The sequence below is a fragment of the Onychostoma macrolepis genome, chromosome 18, assembly GCF_012432095.1.
Source record: "Onychostoma macrolepis isolate SWU-2019 chromosome 18, ASM1243209v1, whole genome shotgun sequence".
NCBI lineage: Eukaryota > Metazoa > Chordata > Actinopteri > Cypriniformes > Cyprinidae > Onychostoma > Onychostoma macrolepis.
Window position 1 is genome coordinate 33685851 of NC_081172.1, and position 15513 is coordinate 33701363.

The following is a 15513-nucleotide window of genomic DNA, read 5'->3' on the forward strand; positions in this document are numbered from 1 at the left end:
CTTACCTCTTAGGATAATTGAGGAAATCAGGCTGCTTTTTGTGGTAAATGTATCAAGGGCCCTACACAGCAAGCTCCACCTTGTTTTCTGAGACCTCGTGGCGCAACGGTAGCGCGTCTGACTCCAGATCAGAAGGTTGCGTGTTCAAATCACGCCGGGTCAGGTGTTATCTTCTTGACATCAAACATGTGAAGTCTAATATGAAAAACGTTCCTTCCGTTGCTTAAAGGGATAGATTTGGATCTTGACCTAAGGGTGCCTTTTATCTGGCAACACAGTAAGAAGAAAATGTGGAGACATGTTTTCCAAATTTAAAACCAAACTCCTTCGAGCCAGAATTGAACCAGCGACCTAAGGATAGCCAACACTTCATCTACAGTCCTCCGCTCTACCAGCTGAGCTATCGAAGGATGGGACAACAACACACCAAGAAATTCAGAAAGCCTTACCTCTTAGGATAATTGAGGGAAATCAGGCTGCTTTTTGTGGTAAATGTATCAAGGGCCCTACACAGCAAGCACCACCTTGTTTTCTGAGACCTCGTGGCGCAACGGTAGTGCGTCTGACTCCAGATCAGAAGGTTGCGTGTTCAAATCACGTCGGGGTCAGGTGTTATCTTCTTGACATCAAACATGTGAAGTCTAATATGAAAAACGTTCCTTCCGTTGCTTAAAGGGATAGATTTGGATCTTGACCTAAGGGTGTCTTTTATCTGGCAACACGAAGTAAGAAGAAAATGTGGAAACATGTTTTCCAAATTTAAAACCAAACTCCTTCGAGCCAGAATTGAACCAGCGACCTAAGGATAGCCAACACTTCATCTACAGTCCTCCGCTCTACCAGCTGAGCTATCGAAGGATGGGACAACAACACACCAAGAAATTCAGAAAGCCTTACCTCTTAGGATAATTGAGGGAAATCAGGCTGCTTTTTGTGGTAAATGTATCAAGGGCCCTACACAGCAAGCACCACCTTGTTTTCTGAGACCTCGTGGCGCAACGGTAGCGCGTCTGACTCCAGATCAGAAGGTTGCGTGTTCAAATCACGCCGGGTCAGGTGTTATCTTCTTGACATCAAACATGTGAAGTCTAATATGAAAAACGTTCCTTCCGTTGCTTAAAGGGATAGATTTGGATCTTGACCTAAGGGTGTCTTTTATCTGGCAACACGAAGTAAGAAGAAAATGTGGAAACATGTTTTCCAAATTTAAAACCAAACTCCTTCGAGCCGGAATTGAACCAGCGACCTAAGGATAGCCAACACTTCATCTACAGTCCTCCGCTCTACCAGCTGAGCTATCGAAGGATGGGACAACAACAAACCAAGAAATTCAGAAAGCCTTACCTCTTAGGATAATTGAGGGAAATCAGGCTGCTTTTTGTGGTAAATGTATCAAGGGCCCTACACAGCAAGCTCCACCTTGTTTTCTGAGACCTCGTGGCGCAACGGTAGCGCGTCTGACTCCAGATCAGAAGGTTGCGTGTTCAAATCACGTCCGGATCAGGTGTTATCTTCTTGACATCAAACATGTGAAGTCTAATATGAAAAATGTTGCTTAAAGGGATAGATTTGGATCTTGACCTAAGGGTGTCTTTTATCTGGCAACACGAAGTAAGAAGAAAATGTGGAAACATGTTTTCCAAATTTAAAACCAAACTCCTTCGAGCCGGAATTGAACCAGCGACCTAAGGATAGCCAACACTTCATCTACAGTCCTCCGCTCTACCAGCTGAGCTATCGAAGGATGGGACAACAACACACCAAGAAATTCAGAAAGTCTTACCTCTTAGGATTATTGAGGGAAATCAGGCTGCTTTTTGTGGTAAATGTATCAAGGGCCCTACACAGCAAGCACCACCTTGTTTTCTGAGACCTCGTGGCGCAACGGTAGCGCGTCTGACTCCAGATCCAGAATGCGTGTTCAAATCACGTCGGGGTCAGGTGTTATCTTCTTGACATCAAACATGTGAAGTCTAATATGAAAAACGTTCCTTCCGTTGCTTAAAGGGATAGATTTGGATCTTGACCTAAGGGTGTCTTTTATCTGGCAACACGAAGTAAGAAGAAAATGTGGAAACATGTTTTCCAAATTTAAAACCAAACTCCTTCGAGCCGGAATTGAACCAGCGACCTAAGGATAGCCAACACTTCATCTACAGTCCTCCGCTCTACCAGCTGAGCTATCGAAGGATGGGACAACAACACACCAAGAAATTCAGAAAGCCTTACCTCTTAGGATAATTGAGGGAAATCAGGCTGCTTTTTGTGGTAAATGTATCAAGGGCCCTACACAGCAAGCACCACCTTGTTTTCTGAGACCTCGTGGCGCAACGGTAGCGCGTCTGACTCCAGATCAGAAGGTTGCGTGTTCAAATCACGTCGGGGTCAGGTGTTATCTTCTTGACATCAAACATGTGAAGTCTAATATGAAAAATGTTGCTTAAAGGGATAGATTTGGATCTTGACCTAAGGGTGTCTTTTATCTGGCAACACAGTAAGAAGAAAATGTGGAAACATGTTTTCCAAATTTAAAACCAAACTCCTTCGAGCCGGAATTGAACCAGCGACCTAAGGATAGCCAACACTTCATCTACAGTCCTCCGCTCTACCAGCTGAGCTATCGAAGGATGGGACAACAACACACCAAGAAATTCAGAAAGCCTTACCTCTTAGGATAATTGAGGGAAATCAGGCTGCTTTTTGTGGTAAATGTATCAAGGGCCCTACACAGCAAGCACCACCTTGTTTTCTGAGACCTCGTGGCGCAACGGTAGCGCGTCTGACTCCAGATCAGAAGGTTGCGTGTTCAAATCACGTCGGGGTCAGGTGTTATCTTCTTGACATCAAACATGTGAAGTCTAATATGAAAAATCTTGCTTAAAGGGATAGATTTGGATCTTGACCTAAGGGTGTCTTTTATCTGGCAACACGTAAGAAGAAAATGTGGAAACATGTTTTCCAAATTTAAAACCAAACTCCTTCGAGCCGGAATTGAACCAGCGACCTAAGGATAGCCAACACTTCATCTACAGTCCTCCGCTCTACCAGCTGAGCTATCGAAGGATGGGACAACAACACCAAGAAATTCAGAAAGCCTTACCTCTTAGGATAATTGAGGGAAATCAGGCTGCTTTTTGTGGTAAATGTATCAAGGGCCCTACACAGCAAGCACCACCTTGTTTTCTGAGACCTCGTGGCGCAACGGTAGCGCGTCTGACTCCAGATCAGAAGGTTGCGTGTTCAAATCACGTCGGGGTCAGGTGTTATCTTCTTGACATCAAACATGTGAAGTCTAATATGAAAAATGTTGCTTAAAGGGATAGATTTGGATCTTGACCTAAGGGTGTCTTTTATCTGGCAACACAGTAAGAAGAAAATGTGGAAACATGTTTTCCAAATTTAAAACCAAACTCCTTCGAGCCAGAATTGAACCAGCGACCTAAGGATAGCCAACACTTCATCTACAGTCCTCCGCTCTACCAGCTGAGCTATCAAGGATGGGACAACAACAAACCAAGAAATTCAGAAAGCCTTACCTCTTAGGATAATTGAGGGAAATCAGGCTGCTTTTTGTGGTAAATGTATCAAGGGCCCTACACAGCAAGCTCCACCTTGTTTTCTGAGACCTCGTGGCGCAACGGTAGCGCGCCTGACTCCAGATCAGAAGGTTGCGTGTTCAAATCACGCCGGGTCAGGTGTTATCTTCTTGACATCAAACATGTGAAGTCTAATATGAAAAACGTTCCTTCCGTTGCTTAAAGGGATAGATTTGGATCTTGACCTAAGGGTGTCTTTTATCTGGCAACACGAAGTAAGAAGAAAATGTGGAAACATGTTTTCCAAATTTAAAACCAAACTCCTTCGAGCGAATTGAACCAGCGACCTAAGGATAGCCAACACTTCATCTACAGTCCTCCGCTCTACCAGCTGAGCTATCGAAGGATGGGACAACAACACACCAAGAAATTCAGAAAGCCTTACCTCTTAGGATAATTGAGGGAAATCAGGCTGCTTTTTGTGGTAAATGTATCAAGGGCCCTACACAGCAAGCACCACCTTGTTTTCTGAGACCTCGTGGCGCAACGGTAGCGTCTGACTCCAGATCAGAAGGTTGCGTGTTCAAATCACGTCGGGGTCAGGTGTTATCTTCTTGACATCAAACATGTGAAGTCTAATATGAAAAATGTTGCTTAAAGGGATAGATTTGGATCTTGACCTAAGGGTGTCTTTTATCTGGCAACACAGTAAGAAGAAAATGTGGAAACATGTTTTCCAAATTTAAAACCAAACTCCTTCGAGCCGGAATTGAACCAGCGACCTAAGGATAGCCAACACTTCATCTACAGTCCTCCGCCTACCAGCTGAGCTATCAAGGATGGGACAACACACCAAGAAATTCAGAAAGCCTTACCTCTTAGGATAATTGAGGGAAATCAGGCTGCTTTTTGGTAAATGTATCAAGGGCCCTACAGCAAGCACCACCTTGTTTTCTGAGACCTCGTGCGCAACGGTAGCGTCTGACTCCAGATCAGAAGGTTGCGTGTTCAAATCACGCCGGGTCAGGTGTTATCTTCTTGACATCAAACATGTGAAGTCTAATATGAAAAATGTTGCTTAAAGGGATAGATTTGGATCTTGACCTAAGGGTGTCTTTTATCTGGCAACACAGTAAGAAGAAAATGTGGAAACATGTTTTCCAAATTTAAAACCAAACTCCTTCGAGCCGGAATTGAACCAGCGACCTAAGGATAGCCAACACTTCATCTACAGTCCTCCGCCTACCAGCTGAGCTATCAAGGATGGGACAACACACCAAGAAATTCAGAAAGCCTTACCTCTTAGGATAATTGAGGGAAATCAGGCTGCTTTTTGTGGTAAATGTATCAAGGGCCCTACAGCAAGCACCACCTTGTTTTCTGAGACCTCGTGCGCAACGGTAGCGCCTGACTCCAGATCAGAAGGTTGCGTGTTCAAATCACGCCGGGTCAGGTGTTATCTTCTTGACATCAAACATGTGAAGTCTAATATGAAAAATGTTGCTTAAAGGGATAGATTTGGATCTTGACCTAAGGGTGCCTTTTATCTGGCAACACAGTAAGAAGAAAATGTGGAAACATGTTTTCCAAATTTAAAACCAAACTCCTTCGAGAATTGAACCAGCGACCCAAGGATAGCCAACACTTCATCTACAGTCCTCCGCCTACCAGCTGAGCTATCAAGGATGGGACAACACACCAAGAAATTCAGAAAGCCTTACCTCTTAGGATAATTGAGGAAATCAGGCTGCTTTTTGTGGTAAATGTATCAAGGGCCCTACAGCAAGCACCACCTTGTTTTCTGAGACCTCGTGCGCAACGGTAGCTGCCTGACTCCAGATCAGAAGGTTGCGTGTTCAAATCACGTCGGGGTCAGGTGTTATCTTCTTGACATCAAACATGTGAAGTCTAATATGAAAAACGTTCCTACCGTTGCTTAAAGGGATAGATTTGGATCTTGACCTAAGGGTGTCTTTTATCTGGCAACACAAGTAAGAAGAAAATGTGGAAACATGTTTTCCAAATTTAAAACCAAACTCCTTCGAGCCAGAATTGAACCAGCGACCTAAGGATAGCCAACACTTCATCTACAGTCCTCCTCTACCAGCTGAGCTATCAAGGATGGGACAACAACACCAAGAAATTCAGAAAGCCTTACCTCTTAGGATAATTGAGGAAATCAGGCTGCTTTTTGTGGTAAATGTATCAAGGGCCCTACACAGCAAGCTCCACCTTGTTTTCTGAGACCTCGTGGCGCAACGGTAGCTGCCTGACTCCAGATCAGAAGGTTGCGTGTTCAAATCACGTCGGGGTCAGGTGTTATCTTCTTGACATCAAACATGTGAAGTCTAATATGAAAAACGTTCCTACCGTTGCTTAAAGGGATAGATTTGGATCTTGACCTAAGGGTGCCTTTTATCTGGCAACACGAAGTAAGAAGAAAATGTGGAAACATGTTTTCCAAATTTAAAACCAAACTCCTTCGAGCCAGAATTGAACCAGCGACCTAAGGATAGCCAACACTTCATCTACAGTCCTCCGCTCTACCAGCTGAGCTATCGAAGGATGGGACAACAACAAACCAAGAAATTCAGAAAGCCTTACCTCTTAGGATAATTGAGGGAAATCAGGCTGCTTTTTGTGGTAAATGTATCAAAGGCCCTACAGAGCAAGCACCACCTTGTTTTCTGAGACCTCGTGGCGCAACGGTAGCGCGTCTGACTCCAGATCAGAAGGTTGCGTGTTCAAATCACGTCGGGGTCAGGTGTTATCTTCTTGACATCAAACATGTGAAGTCTAATATGAAAAATGTTGCTTAAAGGGATAGATTTGGATCTTGACCTAAGGGTGCCTTTTATCTGGCAACACGTAAGAAGAAAATGTGGAAACATGTTTTCCAAATTTAAAACCAAACTCCTTCGAGAATTGAACCAGCGACCTAAGGATAGCCAACACTTCATCTACAGTCCTCCTCTACCAGCTGAGCTATCAAGGATGGGACAACACACCAAGAAATTCAGAAAGCCTTACCTCTTAGGATAATTGAGGAAATCAGGCTGCTTTTTGTGGTAAATGTATCAAGGGCCCTACACAGCAAGCTCCACCTTGTTTTCTGAGACCTCGTGGCGCAACGGTAGCGGCCTGACTCCAGATCAGAAGGTTGCGTGTTCAAATCACGTCGGGGTCAGGTGTTATCTTCTTGACATCAAACATGTGAAGTCTAATATGAAAAATGTTGCTTAAAGGGATAGATTTGGATCTTGACCTAAGGGTGCCTTTTATCTGGCAACACGAAGTAAGAAGAAAATGTGGAAACATGTTTTCCAAATTTAAAACCAAACTCCTTCGAGAATTGAACCAGCGACCTAAGGATAGCCAACACTTCATCTACAGTCCTCCGCTCTACCAGCTGAGCTATCAAGGATGGGACAACAACACACCAAGAAATTCAGAAAGCCTTACCTCTTAGGATAATTGAGGAAATCAGGCTGCTTTTTGTGGTAAATGTATCAAGGGCCCTACAGCAAGCACCACCTTGTTTTCTGAGACCTCGTGCGCAACGGTAGCGCGCCTGACTCCAGATCAGAAGGTTGCGTGTTCAAATCACGTCGGGGTCAGGTGTTATCTTCTTGACATCAAACATGTGAAGTCTAATATGAAAAATGTTGCTTAAAGGGATAGATTTGGATCTTGACCTAAGGGTGTCTTTTATCTGGCAACACGAAGTAAGAAGAAAATGTGGAAACATGTTTTCCAAATTTAAAACCAAACTCCTTCGAGCCGGAATTGAACCAGCGACCTAAGGATAGCCAACACTTCATCTACAGTCCTCCGCTCTACCAGCTGAGCTATCGAAGGATGGGACAACAACAAACCAAGAAATTCAGAAAGCCTTACCTCTTAGGATAATTGAGGGAAATCAGGCTGCTTTTTGTGGTAAATGTATCAAGGGCCCTACACAGCAAGCACCACCTTGTTTTCTGAGACCTCGTGGCGCAACGGTAGCGCGTCTGACTCCAGATCAGAAGGTTGCGTGTTCAAATCACGTCGGGGTCAGGTGTTATCTTCTTGACATCAAACATGTGAAGTCTAATATGAAAAACGTTCCTTCCGTTGCTTAAAGGGATAGATTTGGATCTTGACCTAAGGGTGTCTTTTATCTGGCAACACAGTAAGAAGAAAATGTGGAAACATGTTTTCCAAATTTAAAACCAAACTCCTTCGAGCCAGAATTGAACCAGCGACCTAAGGATAGCCAACACTTCATCTACAGTCCTCCGCCTACCAGCTGAGCTATCAAGGATGGGACAACACACCAAGAAATTCAGAAAGCCTTACCTCTTAGGATAATTGAGGGAAATCAGGCTGCTTTTTGTGGTAAATGTATCAAGGGCCCTACAGCAAGCACCACCTTGTTTTCTGAGACCTCGTGCGCAACGGTAGCGTCTGACTCCAGATCAGAAGGTTGCGTGTTCAAATCACGCCGGGTCAGGTGTTATCTTCTTGACATCAAACATGTGAAGTCTAATATGAAAAATGTTGCTTAAAGGGATAGATTTGGATCTTGACCTAAGGGTGCCTTTTATCTGGCAACACAGTAAGAAGAAAATGTGGAAACATGTTTTCCAAATTTAAAACCAAACTCCTTCGAGAATTGAACCAGCGACCCAAGGATAGCCAACACTTCATCTACAGTCCTCCGCCTACCAGCTGAGCTATCAAGGATGGGACAACACACCAAGAAATTCAGAAAGCCTTACCTCTTAGGATAATTGAGGAAATCAGGCTGCTTTTTGTGGTAAATGTATCAAGGGCCCTACACAGCAAGCACCACCTTGTTTTCTGAGACCTCGTGCGCAACGGTAGCGCCTGACTCCAGATCAGAAGGTTGCGTGTTCAAATCACGCCGGGTCAGGTGTTATCTTCTTGACATCAAACATGTGAAGTCTAATATGAAAAATGTTGCTTAAAGGGATAGATTTGGATCTTGACCTAAGGGTGCCTTTTATCTGGCAACACAGTAAGAAGAAAATGTGGAAACATGTTTTCCAAATTTAAAACCAAACTCCTTCGAGAATTGAACCAGCGACCCAAGGATAGCCAACACTTCATCTACAGTCCTCCGCCTACCAGCTGAGCTATCAAGGATGGGACAACACACCAAGAAATTCAGAAAGCCTTACCTCTTAGGATAATTGAGGAAATCAGGCTGCTTTTTGTGGTAAATGTATCAAGGGCCCTACACAGCAAGCTCCACCTTGTTTTCTGAGACCTCGTGCGCAACGGTAGCGCCTGACTCCAGATCAGAAGGTTGCGTGTTCAAATCACGCCGGGTCAGGTGTTATCTTCTTGACATCAAACATGTGAAGTCTAATATGAAAAATGTTGCTTAAAGGGATAGATTTGGATCTTGACCTAAGGGTGTCTTTTATCTGGCAACACGAAGTAAGAAGAAAATGTGGAAACATGTTTTCCAAATTTAAAACCAAACTCCTTCGAGGAATTGAACCAGCGACCTAAGGATAGCCAACACTTCATCTACAGTCCTCCCCTCTACCAGCTGAGCTATCGAAGGATGGGACAACAACACACCAAGAAATTCAGAAAGCCTTACCTCTTAGGATAATTGAGGGAAATCAGGCTGCTTTTTGTGGTAAATGTATCAAGGGCCCTACACAGCAAGCACCACCTTGTTTTCTGAGACCTCGTGGCGCAACGGTAGCGCGTCTGACTCCAGATCAGAAGGTTGCGTGTTCAAATCACGTCGGGGTCAGGTGTTATCTTCTTGACATCAAACATGTGAAGTCTAATATGAAAAATGTTGCTTAAAGGGATAGATTTGGATCTTGACCTAAGGGTGTCTTTTATCTGGCAACACGAAGTAAGAAGAAAATGTGGAAACATGTTTTCCAAATTTAAACCCAAACTCCTTCGAGCCTGAATCGAACCAGCGACCTAAGGATAGCCAACACTTCATCTACACTCCTCCCCTCTACCAGCTGAGCTATCGAAGGATGCGACAATAACACACCAAGAAATTCAGAAAGCCTTACCTCTTAGGATAATTGAGGGAAATCAGGCTGCTTTTTGTGGTAAATGTATCAAGGGCCCTACACAGCAAGCTCCACCTTGTTTTCTGAGACCTCGTGGCGCAACGGTAGCGCGTCTGACTCCAGATCAGAAGGTTGCGTGTTCAAATCACGTCGGGGTCAGGTGTTATCTTCTTGACATCAAACATGTGAAGTCTAATATGAAAAATGTTGCTTAAAGGGATAGATTTGGATCTTGACCTAAGGGTGTCTTTTATCTGGCAACACGAAGTAAGAAGAAAATGTGGAAACATGTTTTCCAAATTTAAAACCAAACTCCTTCGAGCCAGAATTGAACCAGCGACCTAAGGATAGCCAACACTTCATCTACAGTCCTCCGCTCTACCAGCTGAGCTATCGAAGGATGGGACAACAACAAACCAAGAAATTCAGAAAGCCTTACCTCTTAGGATAATTGAGGGAAATCAGGCTGCTTTTTGTGGTAAATGTATCAAGGGCCCTACACAGCAAGCTCCACCTTGTTTTCTGAGACCTCGTGGCGCAACGGTAGCGCGTCTGACTCCAGATCAGAAGGTTGCGTGTTCAAATCACGTCGGGGTCAGGTGTTATCTTCTTGACATCAAACATGTGAAGTCTAATATGAAAAACGTTCCTTCCGTTGCTTAAAGGGATAGATTTGGATCTTGACCTAAGGGTGTCTTTTATCTGGCAACACGAAGTAAGAAGAAAATGTGGAAACATGTTTTCCAAATTTAAACCCAAACTCCTTCGAGCCTGAATTGAACCAGCGACCTAAGGATAGCCAACACTTCATCTACAGTCCTCCGCTCTACCAGCTGAGCTATCAAGGATGGGACAACAACACACCAAGAAATTCAGAAAGCCTTACCTCTTAGGATAATTGAGGGAAATCAGGCTGCTTTTTGTGGTAAATGTATCAAGGGCCCTACACAGCAAGCACCACCTTGTTTTCTGAGACCTCGTGGCGCAACGGTAGCGCCGCCTGACTCCAGATCAGAAGGTTGCGTGTTCAAATCACGTCGGGGTCAGGTGTTATCTTCTTGACATCAAACATGTGAAGTCTAATATGAAAAATGTTGCTTAAAGGGATAGATTTGGATCTTGACCTAAGGGTGTCTTTTATCTGGCAACACGTAAGAAGAAAATGTGGAAACATGTTTTCCAAATTTAAAACCAAACTCCTTCGAGCCAGAATTGAACCAGCGACCTAAGGATAGCCAACACTTCATCTACAGTCCTCCTCTACCAGCTGAGCTATCAAGGATGGGACAACACACCAAGAAATTCAGAAAGCCTTACCTCTTAGGATAATTGAGGAAATCAGGCTGCTTTTTGTGGTAAATGTATCAAGGGCCCTACAGCAAGCTCCACCTTGTTTTCTGAGACCTCGTGGCGCAACGGTAGCTGCCTGACTCCAGATCAGAAGGTTGCGTGTTCAAATCACGTCGGGGTCAGGTGTTATCTTCTTGACATCAAACATGTGAAGTCTAATATGAAAAACGTTCCTACCGTTGCTTAAAGGGATAGATTTGGATCTTGACCTAAGGGTGCCTTTTATCTGGCAACACGAAGTAAGAAGAAAATGTGGAAACATGTTTTCCAAATTTAAAACCAAACTCCTTCGAGAATTGAACCAGCGACCTAAGGATAGCCAACACTTCATCTACAGTCCTCCGCTCTACCAGCTGAGCTATCAAGGATGGGACAACAACACACCAAGAAATTCAGAAAGCCTTACCTCTTAGGATAATTGAGGAAATCAGGCTGCTTTTTGTGGTAAATGTATCAAGGGCCCTACAGCAAGCTCCACCTTGTTTTCTGAGACCTCGTGGCGCAACGGTAGCTGCCTGACTCCAGATCAGAAGGTTGCGTGTTCAAATCACGTCGGGGTCAGGTGTTATCTTCTTGACATCAAACATGTGAAGTCTAATATGAAAAACGTTCCTACCGTTGCTTAAAGGGATAGATTTGGATCTTGACCTAAGGGTGTCTTTTATCTGGCAACACGAAGTAAGAAGAAAATGTGGAAACATGTTTTCCAAATTTAAAACCAAACTCCTTCGAGAATTGAACCAGCGACCTAAGGATAGCCAACACTTCATCTACAGTCCTCCGCTCTACCAGCTGAGCTATCAAGGATGGGACAACAACACACCAAGAAATTCAGAAAGCCTTACCTCTTAGGATAATTGAGGAAATCAGGCTGCTTTTTGTGGTAAATGTATCAAGGGCCCTACAGCAAGCTCCACCTTGTTTTCTGAGACCTCGTGGCGCAACGGTAGCGCTGCCTGACTCCAGATCAGAAGGTTGCGTGTTCAAATCACGCCGGGTCAGGTGTTATCTTCTTGACATCAAACATGTGAAGTCTAATATGAAAAATGTTGCTTAAAGGGATAGATTTGGATCTTGACCTAAGGGTGTCTTTTATCTGGCAACACGAAGTAAGAAGAAAATGTGGAAACATGTTTTCCAAATTTAAAACCAAACTCCTTCGAGCCGGAATTGAACCAGCGACCTAAGGATAGCCAACACTTCATCTACAGTCCTCCGCTCTACCAGCTGAGCTATCGAAGGATGGGACAACAACAAACCAAGAAATTCAGAAAGCCTTACCTCTTAGGATAATTGAGGGAAATCAGGCTGCTTTTTGTGGTAAATGTATCAAGGGCCCTACACAGCAAGCACCACCTTGTTTTCTGAGACCTCGTGGCGCAACGGTAGCGCGTCTGACTCCAGATCAGAAGGTTGCGTGTTCAAATCACGCCGGATCAGGTGTTATCTTCTTGACATCAAACATGTGAAGTCTAATATGAAAAACGTTCCTTCCGTTGCTTAAAGGGATAGATTTGGATCTTGACCTAAGGGTGCCTTTTATCTGGCAACACGAAGTAAGAAGAAAATTTGGAAACATGTTTTCCAAATTTAAAACCAAACTCCTTCGAGAATTGAACCAGCGACCCAAGGATAGCCAACACTTCATCTACAGTCCTCCGCCTACCAGCTGAGCTATCAAGGATGGGACAACACACCAAGAAATTCAGAAAGCCTTACCTCTTAGGATAATTGAGGGAAATCAGGCTGCTTTTTGTGGTAAATGTATCAAGGGCCCTACACAGCAAGCACCACCTTGTTTTCTGAGACCTCGTGCGCAACGGTAGCGCTGCCTGACTCCAGATCAGAAGGTTGCGTGTTCAAATCACGTCGGGGTCAGGTGTTATCTTCTTGACATCAAACATGTGAAGTCTAATATGAAAAACGTTCCTACCGTTGCTTAAAGGGATAGATTTGGATCTTGACCTAAGGGTGCCTTTTATCTGGCAACACGAAGTAAGAAGAAAATGTGGAAACATGTTTTCCAAATTTAAAACCAAACTCCTTCGAGCCAGAATTGAACCAGCGACCTAAGGATAGCCAACACTTCATCTACAGTCCTCCGCTCTACCAGCTGAGCTATCGAAGGATGGGACAACAACACACCAAGAAATTCAGAAAGCCTTACCTCTTAGGATAATTGAGGGAAATCAGGCTGCTTTTTGTGGTAAATGTATCAAGGGCCCTACACAGCAAGCTCCACCTTGTTTTCTGAGACCTCGTGGCGCAACGGTAGCGCGTCTGACTCCAGATCAGAAGGTTGCGTGTTCAAATCACGTCGGGGTCAGGTGTTATCTTCTTGACATCAAACATGTGAAGTCTAATATGAAAAATGTTGCTTAAAGGGATAGATTTGGATCTTGACCTAAGGGTGTCTTTTATCTGGCAACACGAAGTAAGAAGAAAATGTGGAAACATGTTTTCCAAATTTAAAACCAAACTCCTTCGAGCCGGAATTGAACCAGCGACCTAAGGATAGCCAACACTTCATCTACAGTCCTCCGCTCTACCAGCTGAGCTATCGAAGGATGGGACAACCGAACACCAAGAAATTCAGAAAGCCTTACCTCTTAGGATAATTGAGGGAAATCAGGCTGCTTTTTGTGGTAAATGTATCAAGGGCCCTACACAGCAAGCACCACCTTGTTTTCTGAGACCTCGTTGCGCAACGGTAGCGCGTCTGACTCCAGATCAGAAGGTTGCGTGTTCAAATCACGTCAGGGTCAGGTGTTATCTTCTTGACATCAAACATGTGAAGTCTAATATGAAAAACGTTCCTTCCGTTGCTTAAAGGGATAGATTTGGATCTTGACCTAAGGGTGTCTTTTATCTGGCAACACGAAGTAAGAAGAAAATGTGGAAACATGTTTTCCAAATTTAAAACCAAACTCCTTCGAGCCGGAATTGAACCAGCGACCTAAGGATAGCCAACACTTCATCTACAGTCCTCCGCTCTACCAGCTGAGCTATCGAAGGATGGGACAACAACAAACCAAGAAATTCAGAAAGCCTTACCTCTTAGGATAATTGAGGAAATCAGGCTGCTTTTTGTGGTAAATGTATCAAGGGCCCTACACAGCAAGCACCACCTTGTTTTCTGAGACCTCGTGGCGCAACGGTAGCGCGTCTGACTCCAGATCAGAAGGTTGCGTGTTCAAATCACGTCGGGGTCAGGTGTTATCTTCTTGACATCAAACATGTGAAGTCTAATATGAAAAATGTTGCTTAAAGGGATAGATTTGGATCTTGACCTAAGGGTGTCTTTTATCTGGCAACACGAAGTAAGAAGAAAATGTGGAAACATGTTTTCCAAATTTAAAACCAAACTCCTTCGAGCCAGAATTGAACCAGCGACCTAAGGATAGCCAACACTTCATCTACAGTCCTCCGCTCTACCAGCTGAGCTATCGAAGGATGGGACAACAACAAACCAAGAAATTCAGAAAGCCTTACCTCTTAGGATAATTGAGGAAATCAGGCTGCTTTTTGTGGTAAATGTATCAAGGGCCCTACACAGCAAGCACCACCTTGTTTTCTGAGACCTCGTGGCGCAACGGTAGCGCGTCTGACTCCAGATCAGAAGGTTGCGTGTTCAAATCACGCCGGGTCAGGTGTTATCTTCTTGACATCAAACATGTGAAGTCTAATATGAAAAATGTTGCTTAAAGGGATAGATTTGGATCTTGACCTAAGGGTGTCTTTTATCTGGCAACACGAAGTAAGAAGAAAATGTGGAAACATGTTTTCCAAATTTAAAACCAAACTCCTTCGAGCCGGAATTGAACCAGCGACCTAAGGATAGCCAACACTTCATCTACAGTCCTCCGCTCTACCAGCTGAGCTATCGAAGGATGGGACAACAACACACCAAGAAATTCAGAAAGCCTTACCTCTTAGGATAATTGAGGGAAATCAGGCTGCTTTTTGGTAAATGTATCAAGGGCCCTACACAGCAAGCACCACCTTGTTTTCTGAGACCTCGTGGCGCAACGGTAGCGCGCCTGACTCCAGATCAGAAGGTTGCGTGTTCAAATCACGCCGGGTCAGGTGTTATCTTCTTGACATCAAACATGTGAAGTCTAATATGAAAAATGTTGCTTAAAGGGATAGATTTGGATCTTGACCTAAGGGTGTCTTTTATCTGGCAACACGAAGTAAGAAGAAAATGTGGAAACATGTTTTCCAAATTTAAAACCAAACTCCTTCGAGCCTGAATTGAACCAGCGACCTAAGGATAGCCAACACTTCATCTACAGTCCTCCGCTCTACCAGCTGAGCTATCGAAGGATGGGACAACAACACACCAAGAAATTCAGAAAGCCTTACCTCTTAGGATAATTGAGGAAATCAGGCTGCTTTTTGTGGTAAATGTATCAAGGGCCCTACACAGCAAGCTCCACCTTGTTTTCTGAGACCTCGTGGCGCAACGGTAGCGCGTCTGACTCCAGATCAGAAGGTTGCGTGTTCAAATCACGTCGGGGTCAGGTGTTATCTTCTTGACATCAAACATGTGAAGTCTAATATGAAAATGTTGC

General features: G+C 44.1%; 40 non-coding genes across 40 annotated transcripts; 21 read left to right on the forward strand and 19 right to left on the reverse strand.

Annotated features, from left to right (window-relative positions):
• The first annotated feature begins 91 nt into the window (after positions 1–91).
• Positions 92–162, forward strand: trnaw-cca (transfer RNA tryptophan (anticodon CCA)). Its single transcript has one exon. It is a non-coding gene; the product is annotated as a tRNA-Trp (tRNA).
• A 161-nt stretch (positions 163–323) lies between these two features.
• On the reverse strand, positions 324–410 carry trnay-gua (transfer RNA tyrosine (anticodon GUA)). Its single transcript is given in 2 exon segments — positions 324–359; positions 374–410. It is a non-coding gene; the product is annotated as a tRNA-Tyr (tRNA).
• Positions 411–536: 126 nt separating this feature from the next.
• trnaw-cca (transfer RNA tryptophan (anticodon CCA)) lies at positions 537–608 on the forward strand. Its single transcript has one exon. It is a non-coding gene; the product is annotated as a tRNA-Trp (tRNA).
• Positions 609–771: 163 nt separating this feature from the next.
• Positions 772–858, reverse strand: trnay-gua (transfer RNA tyrosine (anticodon GUA)). The gene is given in 2 exon segments: positions 772–807; positions 822–858. It is a non-coding gene; the product is annotated as a tRNA-Tyr (tRNA).
• Positions 859–984: 126 nt separating this feature from the next.
• On the forward strand, positions 985–1055 carry trnaw-cca (transfer RNA tryptophan (anticodon CCA)). Its single transcript has one exon. It is a non-coding gene; the product is annotated as a tRNA-Trp (tRNA).
• A 163-nt stretch (positions 1056–1218) lies between these two features.
• On the reverse strand, positions 1219–1305 carry trnay-gua (transfer RNA tyrosine (anticodon GUA)). The gene is given in 2 exon segments: positions 1219–1254; positions 1269–1305. It is a non-coding gene; the product is annotated as a tRNA-Tyr (tRNA).
• A 126-nt stretch (positions 1306–1431) lies between these two features.
• trnaw-cca (transfer RNA tryptophan (anticodon CCA)) lies at positions 1432–1503 on the forward strand. The gene has a single exon. It is a non-coding gene; the product is annotated as a tRNA-Trp (tRNA).
• Positions 1504–1657: 154 nt separating this feature from the next.
• On the reverse strand, positions 1658–1744 carry trnay-gua (transfer RNA tyrosine (anticodon GUA)). The gene is given in 2 exon segments: positions 1658–1693; positions 1708–1744. It is a non-coding gene; the product is annotated as a tRNA-Tyr (tRNA).
• Positions 1745–2103: 359 nt separating this feature from the next.
• trnay-gua (transfer RNA tyrosine (anticodon GUA)) lies at positions 2104–2190 on the reverse strand. The gene is given in 2 exon segments: positions 2104–2139; positions 2154–2190. It is a non-coding gene; the product is annotated as a tRNA-Tyr (tRNA).
• A 126-nt stretch (positions 2191–2316) lies between these two features.
• On the forward strand, positions 2317–2388 carry trnaw-cca (transfer RNA tryptophan (anticodon CCA)). The gene has a single exon. It is a non-coding gene; the product is annotated as a tRNA-Trp (tRNA).
• A 152-nt stretch (positions 2389–2540) lies between these two features.
• On the reverse strand, positions 2541–2627 carry trnay-gua (transfer RNA tyrosine (anticodon GUA)). The gene is given in 2 exon segments: positions 2541–2576; positions 2591–2627. It is a non-coding gene; the product is annotated as a tRNA-Tyr (tRNA).
• Positions 2628–2753: 126 nt separating this feature from the next.
• Positions 2754–2825, forward strand: trnaw-cca (transfer RNA tryptophan (anticodon CCA)). The gene has a single exon. It is a non-coding gene; the product is annotated as a tRNA-Trp (tRNA).
• A 151-nt stretch (positions 2826–2976) lies between these two features.
• trnay-gua (transfer RNA tyrosine (anticodon GUA)) lies at positions 2977–3063 on the reverse strand. Its single transcript is given in 2 exon segments — positions 2977–3012; positions 3027–3063. It is a non-coding gene; the product is annotated as a tRNA-Tyr (tRNA).
• A 124-nt stretch (positions 3064–3187) lies between these two features.
• Positions 3188–3259, forward strand: trnaw-cca (transfer RNA tryptophan (anticodon CCA)). Its single transcript has one exon. It is a non-coding gene; the product is annotated as a tRNA-Trp (tRNA).
• Positions 3260–3410: 151 nt separating this feature from the next.
• On the reverse strand, positions 3411–3498 carry trnay-gua (transfer RNA tyrosine (anticodon GUA)). Its single transcript is given in 2 exon segments — positions 3411–3447; positions 3462–3498. It is a non-coding gene; the product is annotated as a tRNA-Tyr (tRNA).
• A 125-nt stretch (positions 3499–3623) lies between these two features.
• On the forward strand, positions 3624–3694 carry trnaw-cca (transfer RNA tryptophan (anticodon CCA)). Its single transcript has one exon. It is a non-coding gene; the product is annotated as a tRNA-Trp (tRNA).
• A 2320-nt stretch (positions 3695–6014) lies between these two features.
• trnay-gua (transfer RNA tyrosine (anticodon GUA)) lies at positions 6015–6101 on the reverse strand. Its single transcript is given in 2 exon segments — positions 6015–6050; positions 6065–6101. It is a non-coding gene; the product is annotated as a tRNA-Tyr (tRNA).
• Positions 6102–6227: 126 nt separating this feature from the next.
• On the forward strand, positions 6228–6299 carry trnaw-cca (transfer RNA tryptophan (anticodon CCA)). The gene has a single exon. It is a non-coding gene; the product is annotated as a tRNA-Trp (tRNA).
• Positions 6300–7307: 1008 nt separating this feature from the next.
• Positions 7308–7394, reverse strand: trnay-gua (transfer RNA tyrosine (anticodon GUA)). The gene is given in 2 exon segments: positions 7308–7343; positions 7358–7394. It is a non-coding gene; the product is annotated as a tRNA-Tyr (tRNA).
• A 126-nt stretch (positions 7395–7520) lies between these two features.
• On the forward strand, positions 7521–7592 carry trnaw-cca (transfer RNA tryptophan (anticodon CCA)). Its single transcript has one exon. It is a non-coding gene; the product is annotated as a tRNA-Trp (tRNA).
• A 1645-nt stretch (positions 7593–9237) lies between these two features.
• Positions 9238–9309, forward strand: trnaw-cca (transfer RNA tryptophan (anticodon CCA)). The gene has a single exon. It is a non-coding gene; the product is annotated as a tRNA-Trp (tRNA).
• Positions 9310–9676: 367 nt separating this feature from the next.
• On the forward strand, positions 9677–9748 carry trnaw-cca (transfer RNA tryptophan (anticodon CCA)). The gene has a single exon. It is a non-coding gene; the product is annotated as a tRNA-Trp (tRNA).
• A 154-nt stretch (positions 9749–9902) lies between these two features.
• On the reverse strand, positions 9903–9989 carry trnay-gua (transfer RNA tyrosine (anticodon GUA)). The gene is given in 2 exon segments: positions 9903–9938; positions 9953–9989. It is a non-coding gene; the product is annotated as a tRNA-Tyr (tRNA).
• A 126-nt stretch (positions 9990–10115) lies between these two features.
• On the forward strand, positions 10116–10187 carry trnaw-cca (transfer RNA tryptophan (anticodon CCA)). The gene has a single exon. It is a non-coding gene; the product is annotated as a tRNA-Trp (tRNA).
• A 162-nt stretch (positions 10188–10349) lies between these two features.
• trnay-gua (transfer RNA tyrosine (anticodon GUA)) lies at positions 10350–10437 on the reverse strand. Its single transcript is given in 2 exon segments — positions 10350–10386; positions 10401–10437. It is a non-coding gene; the product is annotated as a tRNA-Tyr (tRNA).
• Positions 10438–10562: 125 nt separating this feature from the next.
• Positions 10563–10635, forward strand: trnaw-cca (transfer RNA tryptophan (anticodon CCA)). Its single transcript has one exon. It is a non-coding gene; the product is annotated as a tRNA-Trp (tRNA).
• A 1459-nt stretch (positions 10636–12094) lies between these two features.
• On the reverse strand, positions 12095–12181 carry trnay-gua (transfer RNA tyrosine (anticodon GUA)). Its single transcript is given in 2 exon segments — positions 12095–12130; positions 12145–12181. It is a non-coding gene; the product is annotated as a tRNA-Tyr (tRNA).
• A 130-nt stretch (positions 12182–12311) lies between these two features.
• Positions 12312–12379, forward strand: trnaw-cca (transfer RNA tryptophan (anticodon CCA)). Its single transcript has one exon. It is a non-coding gene; the product is annotated as a tRNA-Trp (tRNA).
• Positions 12380–12980: 601 nt separating this feature from the next.
• On the reverse strand, positions 12981–13067 carry trnay-gua (transfer RNA tyrosine (anticodon GUA)). Its single transcript is given in 2 exon segments — positions 12981–13016; positions 13031–13067. It is a non-coding gene; the product is annotated as a tRNA-Tyr (tRNA).
• Positions 13068–13193: 126 nt separating this feature from the next.
• On the forward strand, positions 13194–13265 carry trnaw-cca (transfer RNA tryptophan (anticodon CCA)). The gene has a single exon. It is a non-coding gene; the product is annotated as a tRNA-Trp (tRNA).
• Positions 13266–13419: 154 nt separating this feature from the next.
• On the reverse strand, positions 13420–13506 carry trnay-gua (transfer RNA tyrosine (anticodon GUA)). Its single transcript is given in 2 exon segments — positions 13420–13455; positions 13470–13506. It is a non-coding gene; the product is annotated as a tRNA-Tyr (tRNA).
• Positions 13507–13632: 126 nt separating this feature from the next.
• Positions 13633–13704, forward strand: trnaw-cca (transfer RNA tryptophan (anticodon CCA)). The gene has a single exon. It is a non-coding gene; the product is annotated as a tRNA-Trp (tRNA).
• A 163-nt stretch (positions 13705–13867) lies between these two features.
• On the reverse strand, positions 13868–13954 carry trnay-gua (transfer RNA tyrosine (anticodon GUA)). The gene is given in 2 exon segments: positions 13868–13903; positions 13918–13954. It is a non-coding gene; the product is annotated as a tRNA-Tyr (tRNA).
• A 125-nt stretch (positions 13955–14079) lies between these two features.
• trnaw-cca (transfer RNA tryptophan (anticodon CCA)) lies at positions 14080–14151 on the forward strand. Its single transcript has one exon. It is a non-coding gene; the product is annotated as a tRNA-Trp (tRNA).
• A 154-nt stretch (positions 14152–14305) lies between these two features.
• Positions 14306–14392, reverse strand: trnay-gua (transfer RNA tyrosine (anticodon GUA)). Its single transcript is given in 2 exon segments — positions 14306–14341; positions 14356–14392. It is a non-coding gene; the product is annotated as a tRNA-Tyr (tRNA).
• Positions 14393–14517: 125 nt separating this feature from the next.
• trnaw-cca (transfer RNA tryptophan (anticodon CCA)) lies at positions 14518–14588 on the forward strand. The gene has a single exon. It is a non-coding gene; the product is annotated as a tRNA-Trp (tRNA).
• A 154-nt stretch (positions 14589–14742) lies between these two features.
• trnay-gua (transfer RNA tyrosine (anticodon GUA)) lies at positions 14743–14829 on the reverse strand. Its single transcript is given in 2 exon segments — positions 14743–14778; positions 14793–14829. It is a non-coding gene; the product is annotated as a tRNA-Tyr (tRNA).
• A 124-nt stretch (positions 14830–14953) lies between these two features.
• Positions 14954–15024, forward strand: trnaw-cca (transfer RNA tryptophan (anticodon CCA)). Its single transcript has one exon. It is a non-coding gene; the product is annotated as a tRNA-Trp (tRNA).
• A 154-nt stretch (positions 15025–15178) lies between these two features.
• On the reverse strand, positions 15179–15265 carry trnay-gua (transfer RNA tyrosine (anticodon GUA)). Its single transcript is given in 2 exon segments — positions 15179–15214; positions 15229–15265. It is a non-coding gene; the product is annotated as a tRNA-Tyr (tRNA).
• A 125-nt stretch (positions 15266–15390) lies between these two features.
• On the forward strand, positions 15391–15462 carry trnaw-cca (transfer RNA tryptophan (anticodon CCA)). The gene has a single exon. It is a non-coding gene; the product is annotated as a tRNA-Trp (tRNA).
• Positions 15463–15513: the final 51 nt, after the last annotated feature.